Below are 19,866 nucleotides of genomic sequence, written 5' to 3'. Positions count from 1 at the left end.
TGTACCTCTCTTTTCTCATCTCTGAAATGGAGATAATAACAGTGGTACTTTTCTCACCTTGTGGTAAGGAATAAATGAATAAATGAGAATACAGGTAAAGCCCTCAACGCCTGACACATACTAAGGGCTCAGTAATAGTTATGATGATACGATGATATAACCTATATTTTAGGCCAGGCTGGAGGGAAAGAGAGTGAAGGCAGGGAGACCAGTGGGGATTCTAAGGACGTCCTGTGGATGAGAGGTATGGAGGTCCATGGTGAGGTCCCCTGAATGAGTAAGGGACCCAGGTGGAGGGCTCAAGGGGGTCTGGGCTGTTGCAGGAAGGTGGGCAGAATTCGTGTTGAGTGCTGGGGAGTGTGAGGGAGAGGTTGAGAATGGCTTCACTGCGGGAGGGGTGGAGGGACCTCCGTCAGGGTTTGGGGAGGAGGGTAGCTTAGAGAGGTACTTGAGAGGTGAATTGACCAAGACCTGGGGACAAGTCCCTGTGGCCAGGGAGGAGGAGAGGAAGAGTCCGGGCTGAGTACTTGTGGTTTTGGCTCCGAGTGACTGGCACCTGGGAAGCTATCTTCAGAGTGGACGATGGAGGAGGGTTAGTGAGATGTGGGAGGGGACGGAGGAGAGAAGGGGCTCAGCTGTGCTGAGTGTGGGGTGAGCCCCCTGGGGATTTGCTATCAGGCCTGGAGCTCAGGAGCCAGGTCTGGGCTGGAGATGGGTGTGGGGACCATTTGATAGGCTCGCGGTGTGGGCGAGGTCATCCCAGGGAGGCTAAAGATAGAGAAAGGGGCCTTGGAGCCCAGCCAACCCCCTGCTGAGAAGCAGCACCTTGGGAGAAGCAGCAGCCAGAGGGCTAAGGAAACCGAGGCGAGCTGTGGGCAGAGAGGGCGAGGGAAGACTGGACTCCAAGGAGGCGGGCAGACCAAGAGAGCCCCATGCAGGGGAACCGGGGAGGGGCTTGGGGAGAGAGGGGGGACTTGGAGGCCACCAGGGACCCCTGCAGAATGCAGTCTGAAGAATAGGGGGCAAAACGCAAGCTGCAGGGACGTGAGGGATTAATTAATGGAGTGGGGGAAGCGGAGACAGAGGCAGGTGTCACACTGCCCGGAAGCTTGCTTGAGGAGAAGCGGAAGCCACCTGAAGCAGCCAGACCAGGAAGGCTCTGAGCCTCTGGGTAAAGGGGGTGGGGGGTCCTCCCTATGTTTCAGGTAGAGAAACTGAGGCTCATTAGTGAACAGAGTTACAATAAATTAATGTGAAAGACAGCCCAAGATCCCCAACTCTTAATGTAACAATTTTTTAAAATGGACAATTGAAATTGTATAATACACACACATACACACACACACACACACTTGTTTTGATCACAGAAATAAAACATGCTTATTGGATAAACCTAGAAACACATGCACAAAAGTACAAGGGGAAAATACAAAACTTACCTGTAATTCTGCCACCCAGAGATAAACATTTTTACCATTGTGTATTATGACCTTCTACTTTTTTCCTCTGCTGATATACAGAAATAGACACCGGGGTCATGTACTTACTGTTTTGTAGATCCCTTGTTTCATTTAGCAACACGTCATGGACGATTTTCCATAGTATCAATAATATATATTCCTTAAGACTTTTTGTTTTTCTCTTTTAGCTCACAATCTAGTCAGGGAGACAGGACAAGGATGGGATCCTCTGACAATCAATCAGGGCAGAACAATGAGGCTGTGTCTTACCAGGGTGTCTAGGGCTGTGGCTAGAACACCAGACCAGGAGCCCAGGGGACTGGCTCATTCAGTCCTGGCTCACCATGTAGCCTTGGGTAATATATGCCCTCTCTTGACCTCAGAATACCAGAATCACAAACGGATTATGGGCAAGTCTCTTCAGGCCAGCTGCCATCACTGTGAAATGGTAGAGAGAGAGGCTTAGAAAATCAAACGACTCTGACCATCATGATTCTGCAGGTCAGATAACGGCTTTAAGCCTCAGTTTCTTCATCTGAAAAATGAGAATCACGTTTACCTACTCTGCCCGCCAGGACTCTGGTGAGAATCCAGTTAGATGAACTGTTATGATGCTTAAGAACAACGAATGTTTGGTCAATATTTGGGCCACACGATCTCACTTGCCATTCCAGCAACCCTATGAGGTAGGTACTATTTTTGTACCTTATTTTTCCAGGTGAGGAAACTGTGGCTTGGAGAGGTGAGGTCACTTGTTCAAGGTCACAGGTAGGAAGTGGCGGAGTTGGATTCAAGCCCAGGTCTCCCAGTTACCAGCACCATGGATCTTTACACTGCACCGTTCTGATGTGTGGTGTGGGCCTGAGCGGGAGGAAGGACAAGAGGAGCCCTGGGAAAATAGACAGCTAGTGGGAAGCAGCCGCTTAGCACAGGGAGATCAACTCGGTGCTTTGTGACCACCTAGAGGGGTGGGATAGGGAGGGTGGGAGGGAGACTCAAGAGGGAGGAAATATGGGGCTATATGTATATGTATAGCTGATTCACTTTGTTATACAGCAGAAACTAACACACCATTGTAAAGCAATTATACTCCAATAAAGATGTTTAAAAAAAAAAGCCAGATAATAAATAATGTTAGGCTTTGTGGGCCACAGAATCTCTAAAAAAAAAAAAAAGAGCCCTGGGAGTCTGTGGCCCATTGCACCCTTGGTTCAGCTGTTGTTTTTCCAGGCACCACCATCTGTGGGGAGTGGCCGCCCTCTGGTGTCCTAAATGTGACTAGTCCTCTCAGGGAGGAGAGCTGGCAACCTGCCTGTCTCCAAAGAAGGGTGAGATGAGCTTGGAACAACCCCAACTCGTCCTTTCAGAGTTTGGGGGTTCAGGGAAAGTGAGTGCACTTCCACAACTTACTGGATGTGAGGCTGTGCCCCAGAGGGCACTGGGTAGAAGTTTCGTCAATTTCAGCCCCCATCTGCCTCTCATCCCGGTGTCATTTTGCAGGGTAAGTGGCCACGTTCTATTTCTGACTCGAGTGCTAGTTAGAAGGGTGTTGCATTATTATTATTCTTTAAACCCTGCATTAATGTTTTACAGGCACTTCTGTATCTATGTTACAACAGAAAAAAAAATTAGAATTGTTGCCAATCCTTATGGGGCAAATTTTACTCTGGGCTGATGAAAATTTTGTCATTGGGCTGGCACCAGATTGCAAAGTGGTTCAGGCGACACCCAAGGATGTGTGCTTTAGAGGGCTTTCTCAGCTCATTTTATAGTCACCATAACCTTATGAAGAAGTTTTTTATGATCATTTTACATATGAGAAAATAGGCTCAAGCTCCATCCAAACTTGTTTGAAGCCAAAGAACTTTGCAAGATGCCACACTGCCCCCCTGTGGCAGCCTTGTGGGTTACTCGGCAAATAGGCCATAGCAGCGTGCCCAGTTGTCTTCCAAATCCAAAGATGTTGTGCTTCTTTCTTTGTGATTGGAGGTGCCTGATGCAACAACTATCCTTCACTGTGGAGGGGGTATTCCGCATATTCTATTATTATAGCTACTTGGTCTTCCAAAGGCTTGCCTTCTATAGGCCACCGACTCTAGCCAATTACAGGTGATAATTTAAGTAACCGCATGCCATGGACTGGTAATAGTGTCCCTTTTTCCAGTATCAGTGAGTTCATTACTACTTTTGCATCTAAACAGATTGGAAAACAAATTCCAGAGCTATTTGCAGTACTAAGGACTTTCAGAGTTTAGTTAGGAAGACAGAGCAATTCTATGTATTCTGGGAATAAAGGCTTTAATACAGAATTGGGGGCTCACACAGCTGTGGGAAGAGCCAGCCAAGCTGAGGGAGTGGAAATCAAGGAAACTGTTGCTGAAGGTCAGAGAAGCTGACACACGAGATCTCTTCTTCAAGCAGTGAAGTGCATAGTTCTCAAAAGCTTGCCTGGAAACACTGCAAGTCTCAGAAACCTCCGGAAAGCTCCAGGCATCTCAATTTGCAGTGGTAAAGGGGGCAGTTCTCAAGAGCTTGTATGAAGCTTTTGTGACACTTTTGTCTGTTCATGTGTTTGGCTGCAACCACAGCTAGAGAATAATGGCTTCTATGTCGGCTGTACCTTCCAAATCTTGTGTGAATTCTCTTATCTGGCAAATTCTAACCTGGAAGCACATAGGAAAGGGGACTCTGGGAAATGCAGTTCCCAGTCTTAGAAGGGCGTGGCTGCAGCTGAACACAAAGATACCGGCAGACGTTCACTCTTTTGCCTCAGGGCCAAGTTAATTAACTCGGCTGTTCTCTGTCTTAATATATAGTCTGCAAGAATTTTGCAGAGTATCATGCTGTTCACAATATTAGTGGCGTTCTACTTACAGACCCATGAGCAGGAAATGTCAAGAATTCTAGATGCCCTCTGATGGGAGATAAACTTCATGAAGGTTCAGGGGTCTGCCACTTGGTGAAGTTTTTAGGGCCCCTCTTATCCTGGAGCAGGAGTTGGCAAATTTTATCTTCAATAAATATTTTAGGCTTTGCAGGGCATAGGGTATCTGTCGCCACTGCTCAGTTTTGCCATTGTAGTGTGAGACCAGCCATAGACAATAGTTAACTGAATGGATGCGGCTGTGTTCCAATAAAACCTCATTTACAAAAATAGGAGGGGGTCGTATTTGGTCTGTGAATGGTTGTTGGCCAACCCCTACCCTAGAGGAGACGTTCCTTCTAAAGTAAAGGACAAATGGTTTCTCCTCACTCCTCTTACCGCTAAGAAAGGGGCACGACACTTGGTTGTATTTTGATGGTAGCATTTACCACACTTGGGCGTATTGTTTTGACCCTTAATCAGGTGACTCAGGAGGCTTCCAGTTTTGACTACAACCCTGAGAAAAGAGGACTCTGCAGCTGACCCAGGCTGTGATGCCAGCTGTTCTGCTGCTTCAGCCATTTGACCAGCGGTTACCATGGTGCCCAAAATGTCTACGGTGCGTGAGGACACTGTGCAGAGTGCCTGGTAAGCTCCGATAGACCTTCTTGTGAAGATTTTTAGGTTTTGAAGCAGGGCTATGACTTCTGTGGTGGAGAAACAGTCTCCATTTGAAAAATGCTACTGGGCTTTGGTAGAGACTGAATATTTAACCGCATGACGCCAAGAGACTATGTGACCGTGACTGCCTATCATGAGCTGGTTTTACTGGATCGTTACAGATCCACTGAGTCATAAGGCTGGGTGGGCACAGCACCAATGCATTGTCTGATGCGAGTAATCATTTAGGAGTCATGAATAAATGATAAGGACAGGCGTCCCAGACTCTCACGTCACCTACCAATGCAACTTATTCTGTGGCATCAGGAAGGGGTCCCTATGACCAACTGATAGAGGATGAAAAGATTTGGGCTTGGTTCACTGGTGGTTCAGTGTGATTTGCTGGTGCATGCTAGAAAAGGACTGCTCCTGATTACAGACTCTATCGGGGTGGTCCTGAAAGACAAGAGTGAAGGGGCGTGTTCTCAATGGGTAGAGCTGAAAGTGGTACACTTGGTCATGGATTTCCTATAGAGGGAGGTATGGCTCAAGATACCTACACACACGGATTCCTGGGCCATGATGAATGACTTGGCCAATTAGTCAATGGCCAAGAAGGAACAAGACTGAGAGGTTTGGGGAAGAGTTATGTGAGTGTATTCTTATGGGGGTGAACATAAAGCATACAGATCTCTGTGTCTTATATTAATGTTTTCCAGAGAGCATCCACTTCAGAAGAGACCACCATCACCACTCCGCCCACTTGCCTCCACCACCCTAGCCTCTCTCCTTGGCCATCCTAGAACTTGCCAGGTGAGCCCAAAGATAATGGCCATGGTGGCATGGATGAAAGTTCTTCATGGACTCAACTACACTGAATCCTTCTCAACAAGGATGATTTAATGCTTGGCCTTCTAGCATCAGAGAATGACGCAGAGCCCTTGATACGGCATCATTCTCCAGAGAGACCTGATGGCTACTTGATGGCTGGTTGACCACATTGGATATCTTATACCGTGGCGGAGGCAGTGATTTCTTTTTGCTAGAATCGATAATTTGATAGATTTGCATTCTCTGATTGCATAACCTTCACCAGTACGATTATCTGATATCTTACAGCATGCCTGGTTTATTGTCATGGCATCTCCTACATACTGCCTCTGGTCAAGGGGCCCGTTTTATAGCAACGGAATTAGGCAATGAACTCATCACCACATGATTCATTGGTAAATATAACCCATCACCTAGGAGTAGTCGGCCTGATATTAACAGTGGAACAACTACGTAAAAGTTCAGCTAAGACACCAGCTTAGGGACAGTACCTTATAGGGTTATAGTGCTGTCCTTTACATGTGGTATATGTGCTGAACCAGTGGCTGATATATGTTGCTGTGTCCTTAATAGGTAAAATATGTAGGTCCATGAACAAAGGGGTAGAAGTAGGATTGGCTCTTTCATGATCAATCCTGCTGACCTGATTATGAAATCTGTATTTACCATTCCTGCAAATATAGGGGGAAAAACACTTCCTCCAGGGGACACAGTAAAATTTTCATTGTATTTGGAGCTGTGACTCCCACTTAGCAGTTTTAGCTCCTCATGCCAGTGGACCAGCAGGAAAGAAAAAAGTTACGAATAGGCAGTGGTAATTGACCTGATTAGCATTAGGACTTGGGGTTGCTACTACACAATAAGGGTAGAGAACAATATATCTGGAACCCAGGAGATTCATGGGACATCTCTTGTTGATTCAATATCCAGTGCTAACCATTAATGGTCAGTTGCACCAACCATGACCTGAAAAAGGCACAGCAACTAAGGATTAAGACCCTGTAAGGATGAAGATCTGGGTCACCCCTCTAAGCAAGCAACCTAGACCAGCTGCAGTGCTAGTTGAAAGTGAAAGAAATCCAACATGGCTAATGGAGGAGAATGATGATGAATATCAATTAGCCTCAGGATCAGCTGCAGCTTTAGCTGTGGGGACTGGATCTTGGTTTGCTAACCCTATTCGAGTCATTGCAAGATATCACACCTAGCCATTATCCTTTGAAAAAAAATTAAAGTATAATTCATTTACAATGTTATTTTAGTTTCAGGTGTACCACATAGTATCCAATATTTTTATCCATTATAAAATGATCACCACAATAAGTCTAATTACCATCTGTCACTATACAGTTATTACAACATTATTGACTATATTCCCTGTACTGTACATTACATCCCCATGACTTATTTTATAACTGGAAGTTTGTACCTCTTAATCCCCTTCCCCTATTCCACTCATCCCCCCCACTTCCTCCCCTCTGGCAACCACCAGATTGTTCTCTGTACCTATGAGTCTTTTTCTGTTTTGTTGTGCTTGTTCCTTTGCTTTTTAAAGATTCTACATATAAGTGAAGTCATACAGTATTTGTCTTTCTCTGTCTGACTTATTTCACTTAGCATAACACTGTCTAGTCCATCCATGTTGTCACAAATGGCAAGATTTCATTTTATTTTATGGCTGAGTAATATTCCATTGTACGTATATACCACACCTTCTTTATCCATTCATCTATCGATGGACACTTACATACTCATCATCTTGAAGGATTGGACTTGCACTTCTTTTAGGTAAGAAGTGAGGGCTTCTTGTTTTCATATGAGATCCAGATATACTAAGAGGGTGTGAACAGATATGAGAGATGCAAGTGGTGCCCTGCACCAAACCCAGTTTATGTGCCCCGTGAGATATGCTCATGTGCTCTGCCCCAGGCCCTAGACTCCTGTCAATGGAGAGTCCTGTCCCCTGCTGCAGCTTCTCATCTCCTAACACTGCCAACTCTCTCAGCCTCTTTTAGGATGGGATCTGCTTTAACACAGCTTCCAATGTGCTTTCCATGTGGGGACCACAGTAGCTCTGGTGCTCAGGTCCAACCATAATGCACCCAAGAAGGCTCTGGGTCCTCCTAAGGCTTCCAAATGTGGATGAATCACCATATTGCAGGATGTAATAGCTGGCTTTCCCAGAAGCTTTTTGGAAAAGCTGGATTACAAAGCCCCAAAAGTAGGGAAGTTAATGTTCCATGGGAAGTTAATGTTCCACAAACCTTGAAGAATGAGAGACAGCAGATCAATTCCTCCTCCTTCCTTCTCATGACATACTGTTTCAGGGTGTGGCATTCTTGATAACCTGTTGGTAAGGAATTCTGCATGACCAAGTGGTTGCCTATTCTTTCTGGGGAAACTGTGGCTGGTTTTGTAATACACCACCTTGTATTTGTTTTCTTTTCTCCCCTGCTTTATTTCACTTTCCCCCCTCACTCTTGCTGCCTGGGATTGTACTTCCAAGGAAAGATTTATCAGGTAAACTTTGCCTCAGGCTCTGACTTGCAGGGGACCCAGGCTAAGACAAGTAGAGGTTCAGAGTGGAGTGACTGGATGAGAGGTTTTTGTTTTTTACAAAAAGGCTGTTGTAGAAAGCAACAGAAATGGTTTGAGTAACTAAGATAAAAGGGAGGGAATATTTTAAAGGAATGTAATTCAAAGGAACAAAGCAAAGACTGAACAAGCCCATAGAGCAGATGGGAACCAAGGAAGATCTGCTGATGTTTATAACAGAATTAATGGATGGTATTTGTGATAGTTCTAAAAGATAAGCACAAATTTTTGGGTACTCCTTCCTTCAAGAGGTGGAGCCTAATCCCCTCTTGTTGAATGTGGGCTGTACTTAGTGACTTACTTCTAATGAATAAAATATGGCAGAAATAATGGTCTGTGGCTTCTGAATCTAGGCCATAGAAAACACTGTGACTTTCACCTTGCTCCCTCTTCGATCACTTGATCTGGAGGAAGCCTGCAGCTGCCGTGTCTTGATGACTATCAAGCAGCCCCATAGAGAGGCCTGGGTGGTAGGGACCTGAGTCCTCCTGCCAACAGCCACGTGAGTGCACCATCTTGGAAGCAATCTCCCCGTCCCAGCCAAGCTTTCATATGACTGCAGCTTTGGCTGACATCTTGACTGCAACCCTGAGAGGGCCTGAGCCAGAACCACCAGCTAAGAACCTCTAGAGTTCAAGACCTGTAGAAACCGTGGGGTAAATGTTTGTCATTTTTAGCAAGTGAGTTTTGGTGTAATTTGTTTTACAAAAGTAGATAACAAAGACGGTATCTTTAAGGTATCTCCAATGATTATTGATCTTGGTGTCAGTATTATTAGCCCCATCTGCAAAATAGGCACAGTAATGGTACCTCACTCAGAGCTGTTTACGAGGCTGTAAGATGCTCCCCACAGTGCCTAGCACAGAGCGAGACTTCAATAGATGTTACTAGTGCTAGCAGTAGTCATCGTCATCATCTCAGGATTCAAATTCCCAGGAAAGAGAATCTGATTGACTTAGCTTGGGTTGTGTGCCTTCCTCTTGGGCAAGGGAGCACAGGACACTCTGACTGAGAGTCCTACCAGGTCTGCATTTCCTCAAAGGAAATTAAGATGCTGTTTGCCAGGCAAGAAAAAGCAACGCTAACTACAAAGGGTGTGTATACTTTCAGGTTCCTTATACATAAAGCCAAATTGCTTTCCAAAAAACGTTGTGTCAATATATATGCTCCTGCCAACAGCACGAGCGCATCCTCTCACTCTGCCTTTGTCAACATTGCTGTTATCCTGAAGAAAAGAAGAGCCAGTTTAAGGGACGAAAAATAATGATATCTTATTGCTTATGTCTACACTTCTTTACTAGTGAAGCTGAATATGTTTCCATGTTTTATCGGCCGTTTGTATGTCTTGTTTGGTGAATTAAGGAACACTCATCTAAAAAGTGGGATATTGGGACTTCCCTGGTGGCGCAGTGGTTAAGAATCTGCCTGCCAATGCAGGGGACATGGGTTTGAGCCCTGGTCCGGGAAGATCCCACATACTGCAGAGCACCTAAGCCCGTGCGCCACAACTACTGAGCCTGCACGCCACAACCACTGAAGCCTGCACACCTAGAGCCCGTGCTCCGCAACAAGAGAAGCCACTGCAGTGAGAAGCCCGCACACTGCAACGAAAAGTAGCCCCCGCTCACTGCAACTAGAGAAAGCCCGCGCGCAGCAACGAAGACCCAACGCAGCCATAAATAAATAAATAAATTTATAAAAAGAATAAAAGGTAGGATATAGAGTTATTTCTATTGACTTATTTCTTATGTGATTTATTTATGTGCTAATGGTATCAATTTTCTGACATATATTACAAATATTTCCTCAGTGTATGTTGTTTGTTCTAATTTTGTTTATGAAGCCCTTTGCTCACGATGTTAAACTTTTAATAAGTGAGACTGATCGAGCTTTTCATTTGTTCTATTCCTGCCATGTATCATCTTTGGGGGGGTCTGATCTTGCTGGAAATCTTGGAAGGTGGGTGGTACCTATAAGTTTAGTTGAGACATGAATACCAGTCTTAACTTACCTAAGAAGGCCAGAAAGCAAAGGAGTGGTCATTATTTACCAGCCCATTTGTTATTGGCCCTCCAGAACAAAAACTTGCATGACTTTCATCTTCTGCTGGATTGCCACTGCATGGGAGTCCCCAGCTCACACAGGAATTGCAGTACATTTAAGGGGACAGTATCTTAGAGGAGAGAGACAAAGTCAAACAATCAAAACAGGAGGGTCCTCCTGAGTTGCAGCCAATGAGTGATAAAAAACAGAACCGAAACAGAAGTACCACAAGAACTCCAAAGGCAGTGCAACTAAACCTCAAAAAAGACTTTTCAAAAGTGCAAGACATAATTTCTATGTTTAAAAACTTGGCAAATTAATTAAGAAGTATGATCAGAGCTGAGATCTGAATTAACATGCTGATTGATGTTTAGGTTAAAATACCCTTATAATCCAGAGTAAAAATACAAAGAAGTTGAAATTATGAGTGAAAAAAATGGTTGACTCAAATGATAGGACTAGGAAACTGAACATGCTAATAATAGGAATTACAGAGGCTAAAAAAGGAAAACAGATGGAGAAGTCATAATTAAAGCACAAATAGAAAAATACAGCTTTGTCTAGCTGAATGTGGGCTTACTTGGTCATTGAGAAACCCAGACAAATTCCAGTCTTTTGGCCTATACGTGAAAAATGCGCATAAGTATAAATAATTAAGAGGAAAAGATATTACAGATGAAAATCTCCTGGACCTAAAGAAAGGGGAGCCTCCAGATTGAAAGAGCTCAAATAATCCTAGGCATGATTTTTTTTTTTTTTTGATTTTTTTAAAGAAGCAAAAAGACACTAAACTTCAAGGATCAAGAGAAAATCTTATAAACTTCTCTTATAAAAAGAACAGGTTACCTACAGAAGGAAAAAGGAATCTGACCTATGTTGGATAATTCATTTACAACAACGAAAGAGAAAAGATAGTTGAATAATGTCTATAGACTATTGAGGGAAACAGGCTGTGCAATTAAATAATTCTAAATCCAGCAAGGACAGAATTCATCTGAAAGCACGAAAGGAAAACATTTTCTTTTCTTTTTTAAAAAATTTATTTGTTTTCCTCCATATATATATTTATACAACTTGAAAATGTTATACTCCATTTACGGTTATTACAAAATATTGGCTATATTCCCCGTGTTGTACAATATATCCTTGTAGCTTATCTTAGACCCAATAGTTTGTACCTCTTAATCCCCCATCCCTATACTGGCTGTCCCCCTTCTCCCCACTGGTAACCACTAGTTTGTTCTCTATACCCGTGGGTTTGTTTCAAAGGAAAACGTTTTCAAACATATGAGGATTCAGAAAAACTACCACAAATGGATGCCACATAAGGAAAATATTTCATCAAATTGAAGATTGAATTGAAATGGAGAGTCTCAAGACATAGAAGGGAAACAGTCCAGGAGGCGGTGCTGAGCAGTGACTCTGATGATACACATAATTAAAATTAAATGGATGATAATAACATGCCTGGGATCTCTAGCGTTAAGTGAGGAGGGATCTTGAAACAGAAGAAACACGTGATTAGGCAAAACCTAAAAATAGACTGTAGCCTTAGAAATTATCTTGCTCCTTGTGATTCTGTTTATGATTAGATAAGAATTGGTATAAAACATGTATTGCCAGATACAAGCATGAATGCGGGCTGGCAAGAACTGAAATAAAAGCAAACTGTCTTGTTATTAAAGTCAAATGAAGAACAACCAGACAGAAAACGGGAGAAAAAGAGGACATAACAGAATTAACCAACTAGATCTAACAACATACCCAGCACACTCTACCCATGGACAGCAGTATACACATTCTTCTCAAGTGCATGTGGGACATTTTCCAAGACAGAGCCTATGTTACGCTCAGATGGAGTCTCAGTGGATTTAAAAAGATAGATATCATACAAAGTATCTTCTCTGAGCACAACAGGATGAAGTTAGAAATCAATAACAGAAGTAAAACTGGAAAATGGTTAAATTTGTGGAAATTAACAGACTCAGATAATCAATGGATCAAAGAGGAAATCACAAGGGAAATTAGAAAATACTTAGAGATGAATGAAAACAAAAGCACAACATATCAAACCTTATCAATTATACCTTAATTAAAAAAATTAAAAAACTTATCAGATGTGGTGAGAGCAGTGCTAAGGGGGAAATTTGTAGCTATAAATGTTTACAGTAAAAAAAGAGAAAGATCTCAAATGAACAACCTAATTTTACAACTTAAGGAATTAGAAAAAGAACAAACTAAACCTAAAGCTAGTGGGAGGAAGGGAATAATAAAGATTAGAACAGAGATAAATGAAATAGAGGATAACAACAACAAAAACTGAAGATCAATGAAACCAAAAGTTGGTTCTGTGACAAGATCAACAAAGTTGGCAAACCTTTAGCTAGATGGACTAAGACGAAACAGAGAGACTCAAATTACTAAGGTCAGAAATGAAAGTGGGAACATTACAAACAATTCTACAAAAATAAAAAAAGATGATGAAAGAGTGAGTAAGAGAGAGAGAGTGAGGGAGGAAACAAGTGTTAACACTGGAAATGTTTGTATAAACAGTTTGACCCCTAAAAGTTAACTAATCTTAGATTACCTGTGTCAATATTTACTATAAAATGTTTAAGTATGTAATACAACTTTGGAATTCTCCTACTAAAAGAGGGCATTCCTCTAGTCATTAGAAATATACCTAAAATCAAGGTATCTGCAAATAAGAGTGCTCTGGGTTTGGTTTGGTTTGGTTTTTGCTAGAACTGGAACTAAAAAGTTTTTCTCGTCACTTCAAATCTTGATATAATTTCAGACTTACAGAAACGTTGTGGTAGAGTGGCAATGCTAATACAAAGAGCCATTGTTAACGCTTTGATATTTCTCTGTGCGTATAATTGTTTTGAATTTTCAAGAGTAAATTGTAGACACAATATTTACTCCTAAATATTTCAATGTATATATCCCCCAAACAAGAGCATTTTCTTAATAGCTTCAGTCTAATGATCAAAACCAGGAAATTAACATTGACAATACTATTTTCTTTTCTTTTTTCACTTCCCTTCCCACATTTATTTTTTTAAAGTTTATTTTATTTAAGTATAGTTGATTTACAATGTTGTGTTAATTTCTGTTGTACAACAGTGATTCAGTTTATATATAAATATATATATATATATATATATATATATATATATATATACACACACACACATACACACACACACATTCTTTTCCATATTCTTCTCCATTATGGTTTAATCACAGGATATTGAATATAGCTCCCTGTGCTATACAATAGGACCTTGTTGTTTATCCATTCTATATATAATAGTTAGCAGCTACTAATCCCAAACTCCCAATCCTTTCCTCCCCCCATCCCCCTTGGCAACCACAAGTCTGTTTTCTATGTCTGTGAGTCTGTTTCATAGATAAGTTCATTTGTGTCATATTTTAGATTCCACATATAAGTGATATCATATGGTATTTGTCTTTGTCTGACTTACTTCACTTAGTATAATAATCTCTAGGTCCATCCATGTTGCTGCAAATGGCATTATTTCATTCGTTTTTATGGCTAAGTAGTAGTCCATTGTGTATACATACCACATGTTCTTTATCCATTCATCTGTCGATGGACATTTAGGTTGTTTCCATGTCTTGGCAATTGTGAGTAGTGCTGCTATAAACATAGAGGTGCATGTATCTTTTTGAATTATAGTTTTGTTTGGCTATATGCCCAGGAATGGGATTGCTGGATCATATGGCAACTCTATTTTTAGTTTTTTGAGGAACCTTCATACTGTTTTCTATAGTGGCTACGTCAATTTACATTCCCACCAACAGTGTAGGAGGATTCCTTTTTCTCCACACCTTCCACAGGATTTGTTATTTGTAGACTTTTTAATGATGGCCATTCTGACTAGTGTGAGGTGATACCTCATTGTAGTTTTGATTTGCATTTCTCTACTACTTAGCAATGTTGAGCATCTTTTCATGTGCCTATTGGTCATCTGTATGTCTTCTTTTGAGAAATATCTATTTAGGTCTTCTGCTCATTTTTTGATTAGGTTTTTTGTTTTTTTATTATTGAGTTATATGAGCTGTTTGTATATTTTGGAAATTAAGCCCCTGTCGGTTGCATCATTTGCAAATATTTTCTCCCAGTCCATAGGTTGTCTTTTCATTTTATTTATGGTTTCCTTTGCTGTACAAAAGCTTGTGAGTTTGATTGGGTCCCATTTGTTTATTTTTGCTTTTATTTCTATTGCCTTGGGAGACTGACCTAAGAAAACATTGGCATGATTTATGTCAGAGCATGTTTTGCTTATGTTCTCTTCTAGGCATTTTATGGTGTCCTGTCTTATATTTAAGTCATTAAGCCATTTTGAGTTTAGTTTTGTGTATGGTGTGAGGGTGTGTTCTAACTACATTGATTTACACGTGGCCTTCCAACTTTCCCAACACCGCTTGCTGAAGAGACGACACAATACTATTTTCTAATCTACAGACCTTATTCAGATTTGCTGATATTCAGGTATCGTTCCAATAGAATCCTTTATAGCAAAAGAAAACTTTTGATCAGGCATTGATTCCAGCTGCCATGTCTCTTTAGTCTCCTTTAATCAAGAAGAGTTCCTCGGTCTTTTTTTCTTCATGACATTGACATTTTGAAGGAAATATATTAATTTCTTATTGCCGCTGTAACAAATTATCACAAACCTAGTGGCTTAAAATGACACAAATTTATTATCTTACAGTTCTGGAGGTGAGAAGTCCAAAGTGGGTCTCACAAGCCTACATCAAGGTGTTCACAGGGCTATACTCCATCTGAAGGCTCTAGAGGGTAATCCATTTGCTTGCCTTTTCTAGCTTCTAGAAGCTGCCTGCATTCCTTGGCCCAAGGCTCTGTTCCTCCACTTTCAAAGCCAGCAATGTTGGCTGGGACCTTCTTACGCTGCCATTTCTCTGGTTCTCTCTCTTCTGCCTTCTTCCACTCGTGAGGACCCTTGTGGTTAGATTAGGCCCACGTGGTTAGTCCAGGATACTCTCCCTATCTCAAAGTCAGCTGATTAGCAATCTTAATTCATCTGCAAACGTAATTCTCTTTGCCAGGTAGCCTAACATATTCACAGGTTCTGAGGATTAGTATGTGGCTATCTTTTGGCTATCACAATAGGCCAGTTAGTTTTAAGAATGGCCCTTAATTTTGGTTTGTCTGATGTTTCCTTATGGTTAGATTCAGGTTATGCACTTTTGGAAGAAATGCCACAGATGTACAATTGACCTTGTATCTGGAAACCTTGATGAACTTGTACTGGTTTTAGTCTTGATTATTTTGGATATTCTGTGTATGTTCATATCATCTGTGAATAGTAATACTATATATAATATTTTCCCTTCTAATTTCTTCCTTTCTTCCTTCCTTGCTCCCTCCCTCCCTCCCTCCTTCCCTCCCTCTTTCCCTCCCTTCCTTCCTTCCTTCTTTCTCTTTCCTCCCTCCCTCCCTCCCTTCCTTCACCGTTCGGGATCTTAGTTCCCCCACCAGGGATTGAACCAGGGCCCTCGGCAGTGAGAGCACAGAGTCCCAACCACTGGACGGCCAGGGAATTCCTCCCTTCCTATTTCTATACTTATTATTTTTCTTATCGTATCGACCAAGACCTCCAGGACTATGTTAAACAGTAACTGGGATAGCTGACCTTCTTTCCTTGTTCTTGCTCTTACGGGGAATACATCTAAAATTCTATGCTAAGTGTAATGTTTGCTATAGGTTTTTCATGTATAGCCCTTATCTAAATTAAGAAAAGTCTCTTCCTTTCTTCTTTTTAATTTTTTAAAATTTTTAATTTATTTTTAAAATTTTTGGCTGTGTTGGGTCTTCATTTCTGCACGCGGGCTTTCTCTAGTGGCGGCGAGTGGGGGCTACTCTTCATTGTGGAGCACAGGCTCTAGGTGTGCGGGCTGCAGTAGTTGCAGCATGCAGGCTCAGTAGTTGTGGTGCACGGGCTTAGTTGCTCCGTGGCATGTGGGATCTTCCCGGACCAGGGATTGAACCCATGTCTCCTGCCTTGGCAGGTGGATTCTTCACCACTGCACCACCAGGAGAGTCCCAAATGACCCTTCCTTTCTAACTTTCTGAAATATTTTTTATTAAAAAATGTTGAACTTTGCAGGGTTTATCCCCTACCTTCTGAAGCACAAGTGTCTTACCAAGGCATTCAGAGTTTCTGTCACCTTTTGCTCATTAGATATGATGTTTTGTGGGATGGTCAAACGGTTCAGGACCTTTTGGATTCTATTATAACAGAGGGAAGGCGAATCAACATAGCCCTGGGGAAATGTGAATTTTGTGAATGTGAATATGGAGCTTGTGAATGCATAACGAAATCTGTCCCACCGATTGCAAACTGCTATGAATCCTCCTGTATGATGGGGATGGGAAAGAATGCTTTCACTAAATCAGTAGACACTTACCATGTGGCTGAGGCTGTGATAATTTGCTCTAGTAAAGATAGTTAAGTTTGTGATATTCCTCTGTCATTTGCTGTCACCCATGTAGTTTTTTCAGGGGTAAGTCTGATTAACCAAATGGGGATACGATGTAGGTTTATAGTACCTTTAAGTCTCAAGGGTAGTACTAATCTCTGCCATTTCCCCCAGGATACAAATTATTTTTGATTTATTCTCTTGGTGGGAAAGGGAACAGTTTCAGTGACTTCTGCTTGGTCTCTTCTACGACATGTCAAGTCAATATGAGGGTTCTGCCAAATGCTAAAAATGTCATTCCCAACTATACACTTCAAGAACCAGGGAAACGACCACAAAGTGGGCCAGGGAACCCAATGTACCTACTGTTTTATGAACCTAATCTAAGACTTATTACCGAACCACCATACAACTTTATTTTAACAGTGGGGGCATGATGGAGCTTTGGGTCCCTAGGTCTCAACATCAACTCAGCCCCCCTGTATCCTTATAAGTAATAGATAATAGGTAATCTCTTTGGGGTTGGGGTACTGTGAAAATCTCTACTGTATTCACTTTGCACAGTGTTTCAGGGTTTTTTCTTACGGGGACCTGGCCTCTCCTTCAGTTGATGGTTTTGCCTCTGAGAACTGGCTCATGATTGGAAATCGGACAAGGAATAGTGACTTTCCATGGAGTAGTTGACCAAAGCCTTTTGCTCATCTATTCTTCACTGTTTTTGAGTATATAAATTAAGCGATTCTCCTGTTAGCTGCTCATCTATCTTGCCCTTAGAAACACCATGTTCTCTGATCATCTCCATAGATCCCTGAGGCTCAGGTCCTCTTTGTTGCCATTTTGATCTTATTGCCCATCACATTATTATGCCTCACGTTGCTTCTAATAGCTAAGTGCTGCCACCAGACCAGACCTTTGCTATTCTGGGATCCAACCATCACTATTGCTGCTATGGAACCTGGTTCTGGAATAGCTTCTCCTCCTGTCAATCCAAGTCTATTGAGTTTTTCAATGATGCCAGTGCCTTCCCCAGTCATATTATGCTGAGATTTGAACCTAGTTTGGACTCTGGTGATGAGAGGGATGAGAGCAGATCTTTAGGAGGGCAGGCATTGTACTGTGAGGCACCTGCCTCATTTGAGTCATCTACATAGTCTTCAGGTAAGGGGGTCCTCTATCTCCCCATAAAGAGGAGTGGTACACTTCTTCAGGACCAGAAGTTTCAGGGGGTATCCAAAATGTAGGGTTCTTAAATGCACTTACCTGGATGGCCCCATTCCAATTCTCAGGTCCCATCCCTTTCCTATCAGGGCGTAGGAGACTTGCTTAGGTTGAGAATTCAGTCTGCTCCAAAGTTCTGCTTGTCTTACAATTAAAAAGGTAGTTTTTTCTGTTCTCTGTCCGCAGGAGATGAGGATTTCTTTAAATGTTCCCAAGGAGGGTCTCTGATGCTCACACTCTGCTTTAAACCTTCAATTAATAGATTTAGTTCTGTTATTTTCTCTCTTTAACAAATCAATGGCATCTAGCAACAGCTGTCCAGTTTCATAATCCTCATACTTGTTCTTTTCCCCAAACCTCCCAAACACCTAAAATACTACCCCAGCCTGTGCGTTCCTGTCAACCTATATGCCATCTAGTTCACTACAAGTGAAAGTATTGGCAATCACCTATCTATAGCATGACAGGAGCTATCAGAAAAAACTTGTGTTCCCAATTAGAGCAGAAAACCTGATAATTTATAATCTTGTTTCTGCCTCCCTCTCCAAACTTATTTTCCACTATATTGTCACAGAAACCTTTGCTCTAGTCATACTATTTGTTGTTCTCTGAAGACATGATGCTCTCTCTTTACTCTGTGCCTTTGCACATGCTGTTCCCTGTGTCTGGAATGCCTTTCCAGTAGTTGTCTGCTTTTTACTCCACGTTCAGTGCAAGCGTTCTTTCTTTCTTTCTCTCTTTCTTTCTTTCTTTCTCTCTCTCTCTCTCTCTTCCTTCCTTGCTTCCTTCCTTCCTTCCTTTCTTTCTTTCTTTCTTTCTTTCTTTCTTTCTTTCTTTCTTTCTTTCTTTCTTTCTTTCTTTCTTTCTTTCTTCCTTCCTTCCTTCCTTCCTTCCTTCCTTCCTTCCCTCTCTTCTTTCTTTCTTCTTTCTTTCTTTCTTTTTTTTTGTCACACCATGTGGCATGTGGGATGTTGGTTCCCCAGACCAGGGATCGAACTCCTGCCCCTTGCAGTGGAAGTGCGGAATCTTAACCACTGGACTGCCAGGGAAGTCCCTCTTTCTTTTTTAAATTGAAATATAATTGACATACAACATTATATTAGTTGCAGGTGTACAACACAGTGTTTTGACATTTACATACATTATGAGATGATCACTGTGATAAATCTAGTTAACATGTCATCATTTAAAGTTATTACCATATTTTTGACCATATTTCCTATTCTGTATATTACATCTTCATGACTTATTTATTTATAAATGGAAGTTTGTGCCCCCTAATCCCCTTCACCTATTTTGCCCATCCCCCCCACCCAGCACAATCATTCTTGACTCTTGAAATCATATAAACTATCTCCAAATCTCGCCCAATGTGGGTGTTCTTCTGTGCATCTAAGGTACTCTATGCTCACTCTTATCTCAGAAATTATTATATGTGTTAAATTTAAATGTGGTGCAGATAATCAAATTCTGTTTAAATCAGAAATCTCCTAGCGTCATTTTATTTTTTATCTGTGTATGTATTCAATATGAGAAGAGGAAAATGCCATTGATCCTCTACCAGCTTAACAAAATAACGTTACAAGTATTTATACCTTCCATAAAATAGAGATGCCAACAATTATTAAGGAAGACATCTGTATGGTCAGGCCATTCAAAATGGCTGTTCTCTTGCTCTCTCTACATCCTCTGCTTGATCAGTCCCTATTTCACTCACATGACTAT

The 19,866-nt window shown here is 41.7% G+C and overlaps 1 long non-coding RNA gene across 1 annotated transcript in view; it reads left to right on the top strand.

Annotated features, from left to right (window-relative positions):
* Window positions 1-10,804, top strand: part of LOC309642688 — a 119,531-nt gene extending 108,727 nt beyond the window's left edge. Inside the window, exons 3-5 of the long non-coding RNA XR_014253323.1 lie at window positions 2,036-2,146; window positions 4,807-4,971; window positions 5,703-10,804. This is a non-coding gene — a long non-coding RNA (uncharacterized lncRNA). The remainder of the gene's footprint in view (window positions 1-2,035; window positions 2,147-4,806; window positions 4,972-5,702) is intronic.
* The last annotated feature ends 9,062 nt before the right edge of the window (window positions 10,805-19,866 follow it).

This window comes from Balaenoptera physalus, assembly GCF_965194825.1.
Source record: "Balaenoptera physalus genome assembly, chromosome: 1".
In the NCBI taxonomy this organism is placed as follows: Eukaryota; Metazoa; Chordata; class Mammalia; order Artiodactyla; family Balaenopteridae; genus Balaenoptera; species Balaenoptera physalus.
This window is presented reverse-complemented; position numbering and strand designations above follow the sequence as displayed.